Raw genomic sequence first — 22578 nt, 5'->3', positions numbered from 1 at the left:
CCACAGCAAATTTTAGAGGAGAGACCTTAACTTTTTCTAACCTTATTGCTTGTGTGAAATAGTTACTCTTTATGATATGACTCTATCTAACAAACCTGATTGTGGTGTGTTCTAGTTGTTCCAGATTTCAAAACATTCAGAGGATTAACTCACCTTTCATTGGGTTCCCAGGGTATGCAAAGTGTTAATATGAAAGTATACAAGCTATTTGATAATGTTAATGATCCTCTGAGTGACTGTTACAAGTAAATTCAGTTGGAATAATGACACAGATTAATTTCCAGAGAAAGCTTTTAAAATGCATCGTATATATTATTTATCCATTCATATGTATTATATGTAAAACCATATAAATTTGTTAAATTTTTTGTGGGACATGAATTTAAACAGTTAATCTTAGGACTTTGATTGCTTTAATTTTGCCAGTATGCTTTGTGTCTCTCTAAGAAAGGCTTCTAGTAAAGCAGCATTTTCTATGTTTGTATAGCAATCTCTAAGTTTGTTGGATTATGGGCCCAGAATCTCCTCCAGGAGTTACTTCTTGCTTGCAGAGGGCAGCCATGTTACAGTGTGACCTTGCTTCTGCTACTGTGCCTGAGAAAGAACTTGACCCAAAAGAGTCAATGAGTCTTTTCTCCAAGATTTTTGAATTTGAAACTGAAAGAAAATTTGGTCAATCTTGCTTGCGTACCTGGTTTTTGGGTGAATTATAACGTGCAAGAACTGTTAATAGCTTTTCTTGCCATATAGGAGTGAAAGAAGGCTGGGTTTTACCAAGAACAAGAAGAATAAAGTGGGAAGGAGAGAGAGAGAAAAAGTCCTGAGAGCATTTGTGTCCTTGGGTCTTGCTGTCTCAAATCCAATCAGATTCCTGAATTTAGGCTGCATAAGACATTCTATATTCCCTCTTTTAAAAAAATTATTTTAGGTTCAGAGGTACAAGTGTAGGTTTGTTACATAGGTAAACTTGTGTCATGGGAGTTTGTTGTACACATGATTTTATCACTAAAGTATTAAGCCTAGTATCCCTTATTTATTTTTCCTGACCCTTTCCCTCCTCTCACCCTCCACCCTCTGAAAGCCCACAGAGTGTGATGCTCCCCTCTATGTGTCCATGCGTTCTCATTATTTAGCTCCCACTTATAAGTGAAACATGCAGTATTTGGTTTTCTGTTCCTGTGTTAATTTGCTAGGAATAATGGCCTCCATCTCCATCCACATCCCTACAGAGGACATGATCTTGTTCTTTTTTATGGCTACATAGTATTCCATGGCATATATATATTAATACTGCATTTTCTTTAACCAGTTAACCAATGATAATTGATGGGCATTTAGGTTGATTTCATGTCTTCACTATTGTGAATAACGCTGCAATGAATGTATATGTGCATCATGTGTCTTTGTAATAGGTGGATATATACCCAGTCATGGGATTGCTGGGTCAAATGGTATTTCTGTCTTTAGGTGTTTGAGGAATTGCCACACTGTCTTCCACAATGGGTGAACTAACTTATACTCCCACCAACACTGTATAAACATTCCATTTTCTCCACAACGTTTCCAGTATCTTATTTTCTAAATTTTTAATAATAAGTATTCTGACTGATGTGAGATGATATCTCATTGTGGTTTTTATTTGCATTTTTCTAATGATCACTGATGTGAGCTTTTAAAAATATGATTGTTGGCCACACGTATGTCTTGTTTTGAAAAGTGTGTGTTCATGCCATTTGCTTATTTTTATATTTTTTCTTATAAATTTATGTAAGTTCCTTATAGATGCTAGATGTTAGACCTTTGTCAGATGCATATTTTGCTGCAAAAATTGATTCTCATTCTGTATGTTGTCTGTTTACTCTGATAATAGTTTCTTTTGCTGTGCAGAAGCTCTTTTGTTTAATTAAATCCTTCTTGTCAGCTTTTGCTTTTGTTGCAGTTGCTGTTGGCGTCTTCATCATAAAATCTTTGCCTGTGCCTATATTCTGAATCATATTGCCTAGATTGTCTTCCAGCGTTTTTATAGTTTTGGGTTTTACGTTTAAGTCTTTAATCCATCTTGAGTTGATTTTTGTGTATAATGTAAGGAAGGGACCTAGTTTCAATCTTCTGCATATGGCTAATCAGTTAGCCCTGCATCATTTATTGAATGGGGAATCCTTTCCACATTTCTTGTTTTCATCAGGATTGTCAAAGATCAGATAGTTGCAGGAGTGTGATCTCATTTTTGGGTTCTCTATGCTGTTCCATTGGTTTATATGTCTTTGTACCCATACCATGCTGTTTTGGTTACTGTCGCACTGTAGTATAGTTTAAAGTCAGGTAGCATGATGCCTCCAGCTTTGTTCTTTTTACTTAGGATTGCCTTGCTATTTGGACTCCTCTTTGATTTCAAATGAATTTTAAAATAATAGTTTTCTCTAGTTCTGTGAAGAATGTCAATGGTAGTTTAATGGGAATAGCATTGAATCTATAAATTGCTTTGGGCAGTATGGTCATTTTAATAATATTGATTCTTCCTCTCCATGAGCATGAAATGTTTTTCCATTTGTTTGTGTACTCTGTAACTTCTTTGAACAGTAGTTTGTAGTTTTTCTTATAAAGACCTTTTGCCTCCTTAGTTAGCTGTATTTCTAAGTATTTTATTCTTTTTGTGCAATTGTGAATGGGAGTTTGTTCCTGATTTGGCTCTTGGCTTGACTGTTGTTGGTTTATAGGAATGCTAGTGATATTTGCACATTGATTTCGTATCCTGAGACTTCACTTAAGTTGTTTATCAGCTTCAGAAGCTTTTGGGCTGAGACTAATTGGTTTTCTAGATATGGGATCATGTCTTCCACAAACAGGGGTAACTTGACTTCTTCTATTCCTCTTTGGATGCACTTTATTTCTTTATCTTGCCTGATTGCCCTGGCCAGAACTGCCAATACTATGTTGAATAGGAATGGTGAAAGAGGGTATCCTTGTTCTGTGCCAGTTTGCAAGGAATGCCTCTAGCTTTTGCCCATTCAGTATAATGTTGGCTGTTGGTTTGTCATATAAGGCTTTTATTATTTTTAGGTATGTTTTTTCAAGACCTAGCTTATTGAAAGTTTGCAACATGAAGGGATATTGAATTTTATTGAAAACCTTTTCTACATTGATTGAGATAATCATGTGCTTTGTGTCTTTAGTTCTGTTTATGTGATGAATTACATCTATTGATTTGTGTGTGTTGAACCAAACTTGCATCCTGGGGATGAAGTCTCCCTAATTGTGGTGGATAAGCTGTTTGATGTACTGCTGAAGTCAGTCTGTCAGTATTTTGTTGAAGATTTTTGCATCAATGTTAATAAAGGATTTTGGCCTGAAGTTTTCTTTCTTTCTTTTTTTTTTTTTTTGTTTTTTGCTGTATCTCTGCCAGGTTTGGGTATCAGAATTATGCTGGCCTAGTAGAATGAGCTGGGGAGGATTCCCCACTTTTCAGTTTTTTGGAATAGTTTTAGTAGGAATGGTACCAGCTCTTCTTTGTACCTCTAGTAGAATTTAGCTGTGAATCCATCTGGTTCTGGGGTGTTTCTGGTCAACTGACTATTTATTACTGCCTCAAATTCAGAACTCATTATTGGTCAGTTCAGCGATTCAATTTCTCCCTGGCTTAGTGTTGTGAGGGTGTATGTGTCCTGGAATTTATTTGTTTTTCTAGATTTTCTATGTGCATAGAGGTGTTCAAAATATTCTCTGATGGTCATTCATCTTTCTGTGGAGTCAATGGTAATATACACTTGTCATTTCTGATTTGGTTTATTTGAATCCTCTCTCTTTTCTTCTTTGTTAGTCTAGCTAGTGTTCTATCTTATTAATATTTTCAAAAAATCAACTCCTGGATCCATTGATCCGATAAATGGTTGTTCATGGTTCTAATTTTGGTTATTTCTTGTCTCCTGCTATCTTTGAGATTTGTTTGCTCTTGGTTGTGTGGTTCTTTTAGTTGTCATGTTAGGCTGGTATGTTGTATCTTTGTTCTCATTAGTTTTGTTGAACTCGATTTCTGCCTTAATTTCATTATTTACCCCAAAGTCATTCAGGAGTGGATTATTCAACTTTCATGTAATTGTATGGTTTTGAGTGAATATCTTATTCTTTGTTTCAAATTTCATTGTGCTGTGGTCTGAGAGACTGTTATGATTTCAGTTATTTTGCATTTGCTGAGGAGTGTTTTACTTCCAATTATGGGATTGGTTTTAGAGTAAGTGCCAGGTGGTGAGGAGAAGAATGTATAATCTGTTGTTTTTGAGTGGAGAGTTCTGTAGATATCTATCAGGTCCATTTGATGTAGTGCTGAGTTCAGGTGCTGAATATCTTTATTAGTTTTATGTCTCAGTGATCTGTCTAATATTGTCAGTGGGGTGTTAAAGTTTCCCATTATTATTGTGTGTGAATCAAAGTCTCTGTGAAGGTCTCTAAAAACTTGCTTTATGAATTTGGGTGTTTTTTTATTGGTTACATGTGTATTTTGGATAGTTAGATATTCTTGTTGAATTAAAGCCTTTATCACTGTATAATGCCCTTCTTTGTCTTTTATGATCTTTGTTATTTTAAAATCTGTTTTGTCAGGAACTTAGATTGCAACCCCTGCTTTCTTCTGTTTTCCATTTGCTTGGTAGATTTTCCTCCATCTCTTTATTGTGAGTCTATATGTGTCTTTGCATGTGAGATTAGTCTCTTGAAGACAGCATACTGATGATTCTTGGTTCTTTATCCAGGTTGCCACTCTGTGTCTTTTAATTTGGGGGATTTATCTTATTTATATTTAAAATTAGTATTGTTATGTGTGGATTCGTTCCTGTCACCGTGATGTTAGTTGGTTATTTTGCAGACTTGTTTATGTGGTTGCTTTATAGTTTCACTGCTCTGTATACTTCAGTGTGTTTTTGTAGCAGCTGATAATGTTTTCTGTCAGTTTCTGCAATGTTTTATCATGATTTTTAGCTTCCTTGCATTGGGTTACAATGTACTCTTCTAGCTCAGTAAATTTTGTTCCTATCCATATTCTGAATTCTACTTTGGTCATTTCAGCCATCTCAGCTTCATCCCAGTCCCGAACCCTTGCTGGAGAGGTGATGTGGTGATTTGAAGGAAAGAGGGCACTCTGGCTTTTTATGTTTTCAGCATTCTTGTGGTGATTCTTTCTCATCTTTGTGGGCTTATATACCTTCAATCTTTGATGTTGCTGACCTTTGGATGGATTTTTTTTCTTTTAACAGTCTGACCCCTTTTCCATAGGGCTGCTGCAGTATCCTAGGGGTCCACTCCAGTCCCTGGTTACCTCGAATTTTCCAGTACCTGGATGTATCACCAGTGAAGGTTGTGAAACAGCAAAAATGGCAGCCTGCACCTTCCTCTGGTAGCTCCATCGCAAGAAGGTATGGACCTTTTGCCAGCCTGAGTGGACCTGTAGGAGGTGGTTGGAGACCCTAGATGGGAGGTCTCACCCAGTCAGAAGGAATGGGATCAGCAATCTGCTTTAAAAAAAGTATTTTGGCCACGTTTTCTTAGAGCAGCTGTGTTGTGCTGGAGGTCCACTTCAGCTCCCACCCCCTCCCTCGCCTGTCACCTTGGACACTCTGAAACCCAAGGGCTGGAACAGCTAAGTTACTGAAACAGCAAAGATGAAGGCCAACCCCTTCTCCTGTGAGCTCCATCCTTCGGATACCCGAAACCTCTGTCAGCTGAACACCAGTGGGGGTGACCAGAGACCCTGGTTGGGAGAGTCCACCCAGTGAGGAGGAACAGGGTTGGGAACCCACTTAAAGAAGCAGTCTGGTCACATTTTCATGGAGGTACTGTGCCATGCTGGGGTACCACCTCCACCTGCTGTCAGCTTGGGCTCTCCAAGCCCAAAGGCTGGAACTGCAAAGTTGCCTGAATAGCAAATATGGAGGTCTGCCCCACCCTCTGGGAGTTTCATCCCAGGGAGTTCTCAAATTTCTGTAGGCTGGAGAATACTGGTGGGGGTGAGTGGAGACCCCAGTTGGGAGGTTCTGTCCAGTGAGGAGGAAGGGGATTTGGAACCTGATTAAAAAAGCAATGTGGCCACACTTTAGAGTAGCTGTGCTATGCTGGGGTACTGCTTCCAAAGCTCACAGGCTGGAATGGCTAAGTTGCCCAAACAGCATAAATGGTGGCCTGACATTCTATATTCCTTATAGACATTATCCCTTTTTATTAATCTAGTTCTTTATTTTTCATTTTTAACCAAAAGTATTTCAGTTAAAATATCATAGAACTGCCTTTGTTTTTCTCAGAGAATTTTATGGAATTAATGTTACATGAAACTCGTTTTGGATAATGTTGGCTATTAAATGGTAAAAATCAAACAAAAGAGACAGCCTCTCCCAATCTCATCCTCTGACAAATTGGACAAAATTCTGGTTCTTCTAAATTCCTAATCTATGGTACATTATCAGTTTTATTTTATATGTACATGTTTCTAAACATAATCATTAAATTTAGAGCTTTAGGACACCTTGGAAATGATGTAATTGAACTTTTAAATTTTACTTAAAAAGAAATGTAAATCCAGAGGAGGTCAGTGTTTTCCTCATGATTACACAGATGAATGGCAATTATCTCAACCGTTCATTTTCCATACATTGCAATCCATAGCATCCCTATTAATAAGGAGTCTCTTTGTGTAAAAATACGTTAGTGAATCTCTCCATATTCTGCTTGTTTGCAGGAAGTGATGTTTGTAACATTCTAGGTACTTCTTAGAGGTCTACTGCTTTCCCAGTACTTTCTATTTCCCACTTCATCTTATCAGGATCATGGTGACAACTGCAGCAGTCACTTAAGATACAGAAGTGGAAACCACAGTTGAAATAGAGCTGCCTCCACCACAGAGTCACTGGACAACCTCAGGAATCAGGATCCATTATAAAAGACAAATTAACCTTTGCCTTTTCTGAGACATTGCACTTTGGCTGTCTCATTACTGTTACTTTTCTTATACCCTAATTAATATGCCCTAAAAATAAATCCTTATGAAGTTGTTGTATGATTAAATTATATATTTACAGCACTTAGAAAAGGCAGGTAAACAGAGTCAGTGTTGAATAAAAAATAACTGTTATTATTCAAATTATTATTATTTAATTCAGAGATAAATTAGCTCAAATTGAAGACTAAAAGATTGTGGATTAAATTTGTGTTAATCTTTCAAGTTTTTGTGGCATATATTATAAGGCAAGAAGGAGTAAAATTTCCCATTTACTACCTTACCCGAGATGGTGTAATATGGGGAAGTTTCACATAGGAAGGTGAAAGAGTAATCTGCTTGCTTAATTCTCCAATAACCACCAAGAAGGATAGCAATTAGTGCCCAAATGAGCAATGACTTTATATCTGGGATGGTGCCCAGAAGGTGATGGCCCAAGATGATCCACTCATTCAGGCTTCTGAACTATCACTAGGATTTTGCTTTTTACTAATGTCATTTTCAAAATAGGCAGATAGTCTATCCCTGCCAACAAATTCAATTTCAAAAAGGAAAGAATAGTGAAGATTAAAAATCAAAACAAAACAAAGAGTGGGGATGGGAAAGTATATATTCTCTATTGAAATTAAGTTGTATTTTATTTTAATATTTCTTATTTAAATGAGATCCAAAGTGCCTTTGTACTGACATGTGAAATAATCTGCTCTTTTGTGATTGACTAATGAATATCACATAGTGGTAATGGACAGGAAGACAAAGACAACCTCAGAAATAGGTCCTGTGAACCTCACTCGATGCAGAGGTCGCTGGCTTTGCTAGAAAACTCAGTGGTTACAGAATGATTACTGGGAAAATGCCTCCCAATTCTTGAGTCAATGCAGATCTGGACAGGGATATATAAAGACATTATTAATTTGGATGAAAGTTTTGTTTTTGCCAATATATCTTTTATTTGGCTCCGGATAAGACGGTTGTTCAGAGCTTTTTGAAAGACCTTAAGTATGCTATTTATTAGAGAAACATTCATTTAATCAAATAACACTCACTTTATAGAGGAAGAAATATTCCTCTGCTTTGAGGGCCATAGGTCATACATTGGAGTATGGCTTTGGTCACTGACAACGCTGACATGATGGGAAGTTTTTTTCTTCTTCCCTTATGAGGATTCTTTTCTGTAATCTCTGGCTGCATTAGAAACTTCACTGCTTAACAGAAACAATTGTTCTTTGTTCTCATGGCCAAATGAAAGCTCTTGTTTCCAGTCCAGCTCTGCTGGCAGGTTAGATGCAATCAGGGGTGTCATCAAGGGAAGATGAGAATATGCAGAATACAACCACTTGTTGTTTTTAGAGGCAAAATGCCCACATTTTTGGCAAAGTCAAAGCTAAGCTCATGTGAGAGAAAAGAAGGCTAAATTATGGATCTTTCAATGTGATGGTTAATGCTTTGCACAGATTCAAAGTAAGAGTTGAGAACTTTGACACTTCTGACCACTTTCATAAGATAGACATCTTCACAGGCAGGCTTAGACATTTTTACATGTTTCAGAAACTCGGAGCTTAAAATGTGATGCATCAAACATATGCATAATGCCAACACCTTAGAGTTAATGTATTTATTCAAGAATCTTTCATTTGATGTCTGCAGTAGAAAGCCTATCATAAAATGATTTGTGGAATATCCTACTACTACTAAAAAAAAATGGCTGAAAGAATGTAGAGGAATCTCTTTTGTTGCAAGTTTGAGGATTTTTTTTTTTTTTTGAGACGGAGTCTCGCTCTGTCGCCCAGGCTGGAGTGCAGTGGCCGGATCTCTGCTCACTGCAAGCTCCGCCTCCCGGGTTTACGCCATTCTCCTGCCTCAGCCTCCCGAGTGGCTGGGACTACAGGCGCCCGCCACCTCGCCTGGCTAGTTTTTTTTTTTTTTTTTTTGTATTTTTTAGTAGAGACGGGGTTTCACCGTGTTAGCCAGGATGGTCTCCATCTCTGACCTCGTGATCCGCCCGTCTCGGCCTCCCAAAGTGCTGGGATTGAGGATTTTTAACTAGATTACTCTCACATTAGGCTAGGTCTTTCCCTCTTCACAAACACTCCATTTTTCATAATATTGATTAGCCTGCTACTGAAATAACTCTCTGGCTCTTTGGTCATTGTTTATGAATTATCTCCATACAGTGCGGTAGCACCTACTTTTTGTGAGGTAGATTAGGGTTGGGAATCAGTATAATTCATTTTTGTATTTGTGATTCCTAATTGCACCTGAGAGTCGAAAAAATTAAGAGAGAGGCTAAAATCGAATTCAGAAAAATCCCTCCATGGCTGATAGGTATTGCTACAAGCTGTGTCACTAGTGTTTTCAAAGATATGTGTCTGGTGCAAGTGCAGAGAGAGATGACAGGCTGAATCAGTTGGAGTTCAAGAATGTGAGCTGGCCAGGGAGCCATTACAGAGAAGGGCGGGTCACTGAGGAAACGAATGGAAGAGGAAAGTTGAAGGAAATGGACATCCTCTTTAATTGGAGCAGTGTTTGAGGGCTGAGAAAAAAACTGTTAAGAGTACTGAGGGAGAGAAGAGTCTCAGGGGAATTGTGAGGCAAAAAAATTATCTTCAAACAGAAAAATTTCAAAAGTATACATTTAACCATCTGGAGTTTTTTAAAAAAGGAACATTTATTCTGTCTTTTGAAAGGAAAGACTTGACATTTAATTGCATTTTTATCCTCTAGGAAGAACACATCTTCAGCTTAATTATTCTCCACAGGAAAAATCTGTGTGTGTGTGTGTGTGTGTGTGTGTGTGTGTGTGTGTGTGTTCCATATGCTTAGTATGCACTAAACACACATTTTAGCAAAGTTCTATTGGCATGACAAACTAGAGGCAGGTACGGTACACACACACATACACACACAAGTAGATGATGTATGTATGCTTCTAGAATGTTTTTTAAAGCTTAGTTCACGGCTGTAATGAACAATGCTGATTTGGAACAAACCAAAATTCTGGTGGGGTGCTTTGCTGAAAACACTGATTCTTAACAAACAACATGGATTCAATATTGACACATCTATTAGTGCTGGCAAGTAAAGTATCATGCTTCTGTTAGAAAAAGTAATAGCCTCAAGGATCAGCTATAAGTAGCCATCATGGCATTTTCATCTAATTTGGTTCAGTGATACTTGTGTTGTAGTCTTATGAGGATTAGTTGAGTCAATGCATGTGAAAGTGCTCTTAGAAGTAGTAAATTTCTATGCAAATGCATGGCACATATATGAGTTGTGTATAAAGGTATTATGATATGACAAAGTCTCTGAGAGAGCATATATATGATACTGATACTAAACTTTAAGTCAGGAATTGAGAAAATGTGTTCCAGGCTCTGGGAGATGTTCTTAGATCAAATGATTTTTTTAGTAAAAATTTATGTAAAATGGTCAGCTGATTCAGGATTAAACATGAAAACACAGTATAATGGGTTTATGTTTTGGTTTAAAAGGACCATTTATTCAATTTTGTTGGTTAGTTTATTCATATGTTTGAGATCTGGCAATGGATGTAATGGGGGTTCCAGAAGAGCCTACCATACATATATTGGATTCCATTAGAATTTAAGAAATTTAACAATAAAAGCACAAATAAATGATTATATGTAAACTACATATAATAAATAATATATATAACTTTTATATGTAAACTACTTGTAATAAATAAATATAATAAATTTAAAACATTATAACCAAGAAAAAAAATAAATAGTATAAACCAAAGGATAAAAACAGAATGAATATAGATGGATAATAAGGGCTTACAGGATTATGATTAAATCACAAATTTGTGTAATTTTTCAACTTATAAAGTAAATGCAATAAATGTTATTTATAGAAAATGTTGAAAACACAGAAAGCTAGAAAAAGAGAAAAGAAAATCTATAATTTCTCTAGCTAGAAGTAACTATATACATTTTGATACTTATTGTTCTAGCCATTTTGTTATCTATGAATACAAAACTTTACATACAAATGTGAGCCATTAGTCACGTATTTTTTTCACATTGCAATATATGTGACCATTTTCCATGACCTTAACAATTATTTGAGAAATAATTTTAAATGGTTGCATATTCTTGTTTGTGTAACCATAATTTACTCAAACAATATCTAATATTAGACATACGTTGTCTCGAAGATTTTGCTGTTATCAGGGTTACTGCTCTTACCCTATTTGTGTATGACTAATTATTTACTTGAAAAAATTTTCTAAACAATGACAGAAATTTTGACTGAGTCAAAAGTCACAAAGAGTTGGAAAGCTCTGGACTTCAGCTGTGTGAATATTGGCTCTCCCACTTCATGTGTCTGTGATTTTGAGTAAGTTAACGTCTCTGAGCTTCAGTTGATCTGAAATTAGAGATTATAATGATAACTTCTTCATGAGTTTGTTGTGAGGGTTACTTTGATATTAAATAGGTGTAGTAAGCACTCTTCTTGGCATTCAATGAATGTTAGCAGTTACTATTAATTAGGCTATTACTTTATGGTAATCAGTAATAGTAATCAGTGTTTTTCAGCAAAGCACTTAGGGGACCACCAGAATTTTGATTTGTTCCTAATCAGGATTGTTCATTATAACCACAAACTAAGATTTAAGAAAAGTTCTGGAAGCACACATATATCATCTACTCATGTGTGTGTGTGTGTGTGTCTAGTTTGTGATGCCAATAGAACTTTGCTAAAATGTGTGTTTAGTGCATACTAAGCATATGGAACAGACAGATGGACAGTGCCCCCCCAACACACACACACACAAAAGTAATGTTATCATTAATTTTAATGGTGAAAACTGCAGTTACTTTTGCACCAAACCTAATGCAATCATTATGTCTCAACATTGCCCTTTGGAAATGTTGTGTCACTTAAAACTATGATCATTTCTATCTCAGAATACATCTTGAAAATTCTTAATACAACAAAGATGTGAACTCATTGTCATATATGGTATAAATACTATTCTAGTATTTCACTTGCATTCTAATTTTTTAGACATTTTATTTGTGTGAGTCAAGTCCGTTTATATTCACACAGACAAAGATAGACCAATACTTGGCTACAAATACTTGAATCCAACACACATGTGGTGATGTTGACATTCCTTTGTGAAAATTAAGGCCCAAGACAACGCTCCACATATATTTATTTGTTTGTGAGATGGAGAAGCTGCATCAAGACTTGTGAGCATAGTAAGGATTTTGCTCAAGAAATATTTCTGAATGTGTTTCAGAATTTGAATGAAGGTTTGCTCAAATCTCCAGAGTTCCACTTGTTAAATTAGGGCTAAGATGATTTTAGTCTGAAAATATTTGAAAGAAATGGTAAACCATTTCACACCTTCACTAGAAATAAAAAGCTCCGTTTCCTCATATTAAAGATTATTTTGCATCACATGGCTTCTTAGTACAGGTTCTCAGAAGAATTCATTGCAAAATATGTCTTCTGGGGCTAAGTATAACATATTGACCTATCTATTTCACATGAAGAGATTAACTTGGATAATTATGCTGAAAGATTGATATTAGTTAATTTAATTCTTGAGAATAAGTATTTTTTTCTTATAATATTTCAAGACTAAGATCAATTTTCTTTTGATGCCATTCCTAATTTATGGACAATTACATCATATTGTTAGAATTTTCAAGAATATCTATTCTATTTTCTATGGTATAAACCAAGTATCTACATCATTCCAAAGTTATTAAGAAATATGTGCCTCTACAAATTGTTTCTCATCCCTCAGGAAAATTTGTGACTTGCTTTTCCTCTGGCAGTGGTATTAAATAGCAGGTTGGTTTGAACATCAGTAACCAAAAACCTTTATTGACCTCATGCAGAATATCCTACAAATAGGCTGGGCATGGTGGCTCACACCTGTAATTCCAGCACTTCTGGAGGCCAAGGCAGACAAATCACTTGAGCTCGGAAGTTTGAGACCCGCTTGGGCAACACGGCAGAACCCTGTCTCTACAAAAAAATGCAAAAATCAGCTAGGCATGGTGGTGTGAGCCTGTAGTCCCAACTACTCCAGAGGCTGTTGTGGGAGGATTGCTTGAACCCAGGAAGTCGAGGCTACAGTGAGCCATGATTGCGCCACTGCACTCCAGCCTGGGCAACAGAGTCAGACCATCCCCTGTCCCAAAAGGATAACTTACAAATAATCCAGTTCACTGAGTCCAAGGTTGAGGAGAAATCAATAAAACTGTCAAATTCTCTTATATAATTTTGAATCAATTGTGAGACAGATGACAGTAAGTGTAATACAATTAAGATTGGAGTAGCTATGTTTGAAGTTTCCTTCATCTCCTTGTAAAGATTGGTTTTTAAACCCAGATATACTCTGAAAATATTAAGGAAGAAACTGATATGAGCTTTACATGTGGGCTCAGTAAACAGATTCATTCTTTTGTGACAGTAAGGATTATTACACAGATATGAACTTAGATTGCACTTATGGTTAATTTCATTTGGTTTAGGACTTAATTATTCTAGATGTCTTGATTTACATATGCCAGTTTTCTTCCTGAGAAGAGTTACCACATCTTAGTCTTCCTTTATATTCCTGATATTCTTTAACAGTTTAGGACCACTTTTAAGTTGTTAATAGACCTGTTGACTAATCAAAATTATTTTGCGTGTGTTCAGTATCATTTTAGGTAAAAGAGTTATCAGGTGACACTGGCTTCAGTTTCCACAATAACATCTTAACTATCAACGCAAGAAGCAATGCATAAGGCTAGACCAGATAGCCTGCTCTCCTGTGCTCACATTGGCCACACCTTGGGAAAAAAGTAGATTTTTTTTCTGGTGACATTTGGACTTCTCTGAATTTTAGGCTTTTTGCTGGAAAGAATGACAGGAACTGTTTCTTAGAATTGAAAACCTAGACTTTTACCTTTAATCAGCCTTAGGATCTGTTCTCTTGATATTTACTCAATCCCTTTTATACACAAACTTATTTTATCAACATACAAATCTGAAGTTATTAATATTTTAAGAAAACACATCTTTTTAAATACTGAAACTTGAAAACCACACAATCTATTTGAAAAGAAGAATGTATGTCAGGTTAAATTTCTTTCTCTTCTGGCTGATTGAAAGAAGGAAAGAAGAAAATTATAGGCTGGCATAGTAGAAAAATCAAAATTCTAACTTAAGGTTTTCTAGAAACTGAAGTTAAGAGTTGTAGGCTTTAAATAAGAAAGAGAGAGAGAAAGAAGAGGAGGGAGTGTGTGTGTATTGGGTGGGAATATGGTTGAGGGATTTTTTGGATTATACTTCTAATGTATGATTCAGTGTCAAAATTTGAATTTTAGGATAACCATTTCGTATTTTAATGAGTTTATTCAATGCATTATATGGAATTAAATGTCTGAATTTATTATTTACAAGTCCTGTATACCCTGACTCATACCATTTAGCCACTTGGAGATTGTTTCCTCAATTTTAAAATGGAGAGATTGTTTGGCCAATCTGTCTCACAGGATTGTTGGAAACAGGGAAGATCACGTGTGTGAAATTTAAAAAAATAGTAAAGATCCAAATAATAATGTGTTCCTTACTGTTATTGTGTTTGCACTTACAGTACACACACACACACACGCACGTGCACGCATTTACATGAACTTGAAGTAGTGGCACCATACATTGAGACCAAGTCTACACAGTGACCTGGGTTATAGGAGACTGTGCCTGGAGTTTGTACAAGCTGACAACATTTTAGTGTGTGCTCACTTGTAAGCATTTACCCTGACTAAACCTGTGACCTACCATCTAGTAGATGTTTCTGAATAGATTGTTGAGCTACTATGAGCTGGAGTTGTTGACAGTCACTGGGAGGTTCTGACCCCATTAATTATGTGTTCAGCAATATAGTATTTGGCACATTAAAAACTGCTAATTATGCCCATATTTTAATCTGAATTTTCCAGTTTATTATAATTTCTTCATCATGCCCAAACTGTCGGAGTAAGCAGCTTATCTCCCAATATCTCCACTTGTCTAACAGATGTTCTCTCTCTCTCAACAGATGTTGGCACTTCCTAGGAAGGAGCCATCCATGTCTGAAGAGAAGAAATGATAATTAACTTCATCATGTGGAAAGCTTTAGAAGGAAGTATCTTGTCCTTCTATCCAAACCCACCTCCTCCTCACTACCCCCAATAAAAATAAAAGCCAAACAAATAAAACATTAGCAGTAGCTCTGAGTTTCTCCCTTTCACTTTTTCTCTCTCTTTATCCCTTTTTTCCTCCATTCCTTCCTTCCCTCTTTCAAATCATGTTTACTAATTTAAGAGAATAATTCAATCTATGTTTAGAAATCTGACTTCAACTTCAAAAATTATATTGAAATAGCTTCCTCTTAAAGGGTGAACCAGTCATGATAAAAATAACAACCAATAGAATAAAATAATATAAAATTAGCTGAGTTTATAGTTTCTTTTACACTTCCATAATTTATGTGGATTTGGAAATACAGACAGGCTACTGAAAACTAAGAAGTTTTCTATGAATTATGAGAATTTGCAATCCATATAGGCTTAAGTCTAATGTTAGAAGATAAAACAAATTGACCTTAAATAACTTTCTGACATAACCTCATTTCATGGATAAAAATCCCTGAAACTCTCATAAGTAAAGTGATTTACTTCAGGACACAAACTAGTTGATTTAGTTTGAATGCTCATCCTCTCCAAATCTCATGTTGAAATATAATCCCCAGTGTTGAAGGTGGGGCCTAGTGGGAGGTGTTTGTGTCATGGGGCAGATCCATTATCCTTATGAGCTGCTTGGTGCTATCCTTGTGATAGTTAGTGAGTTCTCATGAAATCTAGTTGTTTAAAAATGTGTGGCACCTCCCCACCCGCCTTGCTCCTGCTCTTGCGGTGTGATGTGCCTGCTCATCCTTCACCTTATACCATGATTGTAAGCTTCCTGAGGCCTCACCAGAAGCAGTTGGGAGTACCATGCTTCCTGCAAAGCCTGCAGAACTGTTAGCCAATTAAACTTCTTTGCTTTCTAAATTACCCATTCTCAGGTATTCCTTTATAGCAATTCAAAAATGGGCTAATACACTAGTTGTGGGCATATCTATACTGAAAACATACTTTTATTTCCCAATTATTTAAAATTTTTATTTAGAAATTGGCAAGTTAAAAGATGTGTTCGTTTAACATTATACTATTATTTTCCCAGTCCCTGGAAAGGCATTCAAGACATGGTATCTATTCATGAAGTATTTGGTTTTAAATAAGTGTGTTCATGTATAATTAACAGCTTTTTTTTTTAGAGACAATATTGAATTGAAGTTATAGATGGTGATTCAGGAGCCATAACTGTTTAGGTTCAAATTCTGACTCCTCTATTTAACAGCAGTGTGATCTTGGGCAAATGGCCTAACTTCTATGTGTTTCCATTCACTAAATCTCTAAAACAAAGATAATAAAATCTCCCTCATAGATTTTTGCGAAGGTTAAATTAAAGTACTTGGAACAATGCTTGTCTAACGCATAAACATTCAAAAATGTGAACTGTTATTCTTGCCTTACGAACCAGTAAAACACATTTTGTAAGAATGCAAGTGTAATCTTCCTTTAACATAATGTGATATAGAAAACTCTAAACATAAACCAATAAGGGAGGTTATGGGAATAGGATGGAGTGAGGGTAAGTTGCTCATTTATTTTACAAATAAATATTTATTGGCAATACCATGAGACTCAGGTTTTATTCAGTTGGAAAACATTTTTGGTGAGCATCTTTGGGTGCATTGTTTATATTCTTATATTCAAGATTTGGAAGCGCCCTTACAATTCCTATTATCTTCTTTCATCTCCCAGAAATGTTAGATAGGTCCCACTCCACAGAAAAGCTACTATAATAAACTAGTCAATCAAAGAGTAAGCATGGATAAAGAAAACATAGTATGAGAAACAATGTAACTTTGCATTGGGTACACCTTATTTCTGAAAAATTAGAAGGAAGAGAGGTTTTGTAAAGACATCCTTTTCTCTCGCAGCTTCTGTCAGAATTTTAAGAGGGCAGGCAGAACTCTAAAGCAAAGGAAATTGCTTGTTTTTGTGAAATTAACCAGTCTGTTATCAACAGGAAGGACAATATATGGATGCTAATCATTGTGAAGAAACTCATTACGGAATTTCTTCCAATAGGTAGGCAAAAGAGTTACGTATTTTGCTCTAAGGTGAAAATCTCAAATTGTGGAAGAAAGGGTGAAGTTAAGATTTAACAATTAATTATTGCTTGCTCTTTGGAATTTTAAGACTTATATATCTAAAGTTTTGTTGAGGTATAAATTACATATTATAAAACTTACCCCTATTAACTGTACAATTTGATAAGTTCTGACAAATGTACACCATTATGTCATTATCATTTCAGTCAAGTTTACAGACCATTCCTATCATCCCTCAAATATCCCTTCTGATCTTTGTAGATAATTTCCACCTCTCCCTGTCATTCCCTGGAAACTACTAATCCGATGTCTGTTCCTAATGTTTTGCCTTTTTATGAATATTATATAATTGAACTCATACAACCATGTAGGTTTTATCCTTTTGATTGTCTAGTAGTATTCCATTATCTGGATATACCACAGTTTGTGTACCCATTTACCAGATATGGACCAGTGAGTTGTAACCAATGTTTGATGATTCTGAGAAATCACATATGGGTATTTGTGTGGACATATATTTATATTTACTTTGGGTGAATACCTAATAGCAGGATTGCTGGGTCATAAGGTAAGTATATGTTGCATTTAATAAGAAACTGTCAAATTGTTTTCCAAAGTGGCTGTACCATTTTGCACTATAACCAGAAATGTAATGCTGTTGCTCCACATCCATATCAGAGGTTGGTACTGTCAGATTTTTTTAAAAGGTATTGTAGTTGAAAGACAGTGATGTCTCATTGTAGTTTCAATTAGCATTTCTCTAAAGACTATGTTGAGTGTCCTTTTTTACTTTCTTTTTTTAAATTTAAGTTTAGGGGTACATGTGCAGGATGTGCAGGTTTGTTACATAGGTAAACGTGTGCCATGGTAGTTTGCTGTACAGATCATCACATCATCTATGTATTAAGCCCAACACTCATAAGCTGTTCTTCCTGATGTTCTCGCTTGTCCCCTTCTGACCCTCTAACAGGCCCCAGTGTGTGTGGTTCCCCTCATGTGTTTACCTGTTCTCATTATTCAGCTCCCATTTATAAGTATTTGGTTTTCCGTTCCTGCATTAGTTTGCTGAGGATAATGGCCTCCATCTCCATCTATGTCCCTGCAAAGGACATGATCTCATTTCTTTTTATGGCTGCATAGTATTCTATGGTGTATAAGTAGCACATTTTCTTTATCCAGTCTATCACTGATGGATGTCTAGGTTGATTCAATGTCTTCACTATTGTGAATAGTGCTGCAATGAACATACATGTGCATGTATCTTTATAATAGAATGATTCATATTCCTTTGTAATACCCAGTAACGGGATTGCTGGGTCAAATGATATTTTTGCCTATGGCTTTTGAGGAATTGCCATACTATCTTCCATAATGGGTGAATTAATTTACACTCCCACCAACAGTGTAAAAGCATTCCTCTTTCTCCATAACCTCACCAGCATCAGTTGTGTTTTGACTTTTTAGTAATAGCCATTCTGACAGTTGTAAGATGGTATCTCATTTTGGTTTTGATTTGCATTTCTCTAATGATCAGTGATGCTGAGGTTTTTTCCATATGTATTGGCTGCATGTCTTCTTTTGAGAAGTATCTGTTCATATCCTTTGCCCATTTTTTAATGGGTTGTTTGCTTTTTCTTGTAAGTTTGTTTAAGTTCCTTATAGATGTTGGACATTAGACCTTTGTCAGATGGATACATTGCAAAAATTGATTCCCATTCAGTAGGTTGTTTGTTCACTCTGATGATAGTTTATTTTGTTGTGCAGAAGCTCTTTAGTTTCTTAAATCTCATTTATTTATCAATTTTTGCTTTTGTTGAAATTGCTTTTTGTGTGTTTGTCATGAAATCTTTGCCTGTGCCTATGTCCTGAATGGTAATGCCTAGGTTTTCTTCTAGGGTTTTTATTGTTTTGGGTTTTATATGTAAGTCTTTAATCCATTTTGAGTAGATTTTTGTACAAGATGTAAGGAAGGGGTCCAGTTTCCATTTTCTGCATATAGCTAACCAGTTATCCCAGCACCATTTATTGAATGGGTAATCCTTTTCCCATTTCTTGTTTTTTTGTCAGGTTTGTCAGAAATCAGATGTTTGTATGTGTGCAGTCTTATTTTGGGGTACACTATTGTGTTCCATTGGTCTATGTATCTGTTCTTGTACCAGTACCATGCTGTTTTGGTTACTGTATCCTGTAGTATAGTTTGGAGTCAGGTAGTGTGATGCCTCCAGATTTGTTCTTTTTGCTTAGGATTGTCTTGGCTATTTGGGCTCATTTTTGGTTCCATATGAATTTTTAAATAGTTTTTTCTAATTCTGTGAAGTATGTCAATGGTAGTTAAATGGGAATAGCATTGAATCTGTAAATTACTTTGAGCAATGTGTGGCCATTTTCACGATATTGATTCAACGAGCATGAAATGATTCTCCATTTGTTTGTGTCTTTTCTGATTTCTTTGAGCAGTGGTTTTTAGTTCTCCTTGTAGAGATCTTTCACTTCCCTGGTGAGCTGTATTCCTAGGTAATTTTTTCTTTTTGTGGCAATTTTGAGTGGAATCTCATTCATGATTTGGCACTTGGCTTGCCTGTTGTTTATGTAAAGGAATGCTAGTGATTTTTGCACATTGATTTTGTATCCTAAGACTTTGCTAAAGTTGCTTACCAGCTTAAGAAGCTTTTGGGCTGAGATGATAGTGTTTTCTAGATATAGGATCATGTTTTCTGCAAACAAAGGTAGTTTGACTTCCTCTCTTCCTATTTGAATATGCTTTATTTCTTTCTCTTTCCTGATTGCCCTGGCGAGAACTTCCAACACTATGTTGAATATGAGTGGTGAGAGAGGTCGTCCTTGTCTCATACCAGTTTTCAAAAAGAATGCTTCTAAGTTTTGCCCATTCAGTATAATAGTGGCTGTGGGTTTGTCACATGTGGTTCTTATTATTTTGAGGTATGTTCCTTCAATATCTAGTTTATTGAGAGTTTTTAACATGAAAGGAAGCATCTATTGAGATAATCATGTGGTTTTTGTCTTTAGATCTATTTATGTTATGAATCACGTTTATTGTTTTGCATATGTTAAGCAAACCTTGCATCGCAGGGAGGAAGTCCACTTGATTGTGGTGGATAAACTATATGATGTGCTGCTACATTCAGCTTGCCAGTATTTTGTTGAGGTTTTTGCATCAATGCTCATCAAGGATATTGGCCTGAAGTTTTCTTTTTTGTTGTATCTCTGCTAGGTTCTAGTATCAGGATGATGCTGGCCTCATAGAATAAGTTAGGTAGGACTCCTTCCTTTTTGATTTTTTGGAATAGTTTCAGTAGTAATGGTATCAGCTTTTCTTTGTACTTTTGGTAGAGGTCAACTGTGAATCAGTATGGTCCTGGACTTTTTTTGGTTGGTAGGTTATTTATTACTGCCTTAATTTCAGAACTCATTATTGGTCTATTCAGGCATTCAATTTCTTCCCGGATAAGCCTTGGGAGGGTGTATGTGTCCAGGAATTTATCTATTTCTTCTAGATTTTCTAGTTTATGTACATAGAGGTGTACATCCAGGCGCTTCCATACATCCTCTGAAATCTAGGTGGAGATTCCCAAACCTCTGTCTTTGACTTCTGTGCACCTGCAGTCCCAACACCTTGTGTAAGCCACCAAGGATTGGGACTTGCATCTAAAGCAATGGCCTGAGCTGTATCTTGGCCCCTTTTAGCCATGGGTGGAGCTGTAGCAGCTGGGACTAAGGGCACCATGTCCTGAGGCTGCATAGAGTCAGGGGTCCTGGGCCTACCCCACAAAACTATTTTTCCTTCCTAGGCTTCAGGCCCTATGTTGGGAGAGGCTGCTGTAAAGGTCTCTGACATGCCCTGGAGATATTTTCCCCATAGTCTTGGTGATTAACATTGGGTTCCTCATTACTTATGCAAATTTCTGCAGCAGAATTGAATTTTTCCACAGGGAAATGAGATTTTTTTTTTTTTTTTCTGTCACATCATCGGGCTGCAAATTTTCCAAACTTTTATGATTTATTTTCTCTTGAACACTTTGCTGCTTAAAATTTCTTCCACCAAATACCCTAAATCATCTCTCTTAAGTTCGAAGTCCCACAGATCTCTAGGGGAGGGACAAAATGCCACTAATCTCTTTGCTAAAGCATGGCAAGAATCACCTGTATTCCAGTTCCCAAGAAGTTCCTCGTCTCCATCTGAGACCACCTCAACCTGGACTTCATTGTTCATATCACTATCAGTATTTTGGTCAAAGTCATTCAACAATTCTCTAGGAAGTTCCAGACTTTCCCACATTTTCCTGTTTTCTTCTGAGCCCTCTAAACTGTTCTAACCTCTGCCTGTTATCCAATTCCAAAATCACTTCCACATTTTCGGGTATCTTTACAGTAGCACCCCACTCACTGTGGTACCAATTTACTGTAGTAGTTAGTTCATTCTCACGCTGCTATAAAGAACTGCCTAAGACTGGGTAATTTATAAAGGAAAGAGATTTAATTGACTCCCAGTTCAATATGGCTGGGGAGGCCTCAGGAAACTTACAATTATGGCAGAAGGGGAAGCACACATTTCCTTCTTCACATGGTGGCAGCAAGGAGAAGTATGTGTGAAGGGAGGAGAAAGCCCCTTATAAGACCATCAGATCTCGTGAGAACTCACTGATTATCATGAGAACAGCATGAAGGTAACTACCCCCATGATTTAATTATCTCCCACTGGGTCACTCCCACGACGTGTGGGGATTATGGAAACTACAATTCAAGATGAGATTTGTATGGGGATACAGCCAAACCATACCAACTTTGATTTCTGTAGATTTATATAAATATCAAAATCAGGTAGTGTGGTTCCTCCAACTTTGATATTCTTTTTAAAAATAGTTTTGGCTATACTAATTCCTTTACTGTTCTATAAAAGTTTTGGAATCAGCTCATAAACTTCCACAAAATAAATGTTGCAATTTTTGGAGGGGGTGGTAAATCTATAGAAAAAGTGAATAGGGTTGACCTGTTTACAATATTGACTCTTCAATGAATGAGCACAGCAAGTCTTTCCATTTAGGTAGTTTTAAAATGTATCTTAGGAATGTTTTGCAGTATTATGTATAAAAATCTTGAAAGTATTTTATTAGATTCATGTCTAACTATTTAGCATAAACTTTCATGTAATGCCTGAGGATTTTAGTGTGTGGTGGGCATTTGGGATGCTCACTAGTACTCTAATTCTCTTTTTATTGTGCATCTGGCAACTCTGCCCTTCTCTACCTCCTTGAAAATCAGCATGTCCATATGTTTGTCTTTTGCCAATAGAACATTTCTGAACAAAAATCTTTAAGACTCAGTGGATGATTCATCCTGTTCCCTT

Source organism: Trachypithecus francoisi, unplaced genomic scaffold, assembly GCF_009764315.1.
Source record: "Trachypithecus francoisi isolate TF-2019V2 unplaced genomic scaffold, Tfra_2.0 Lachesis_group1, whole genome shotgun sequence".
Lineage (NCBI taxonomy): Eukaryota > Metazoa > Chordata > Mammalia > Primates > Cercopithecidae > Trachypithecus > Trachypithecus francoisi.
Note: the sequence above shows the minus strand (reverse complement) of the source record.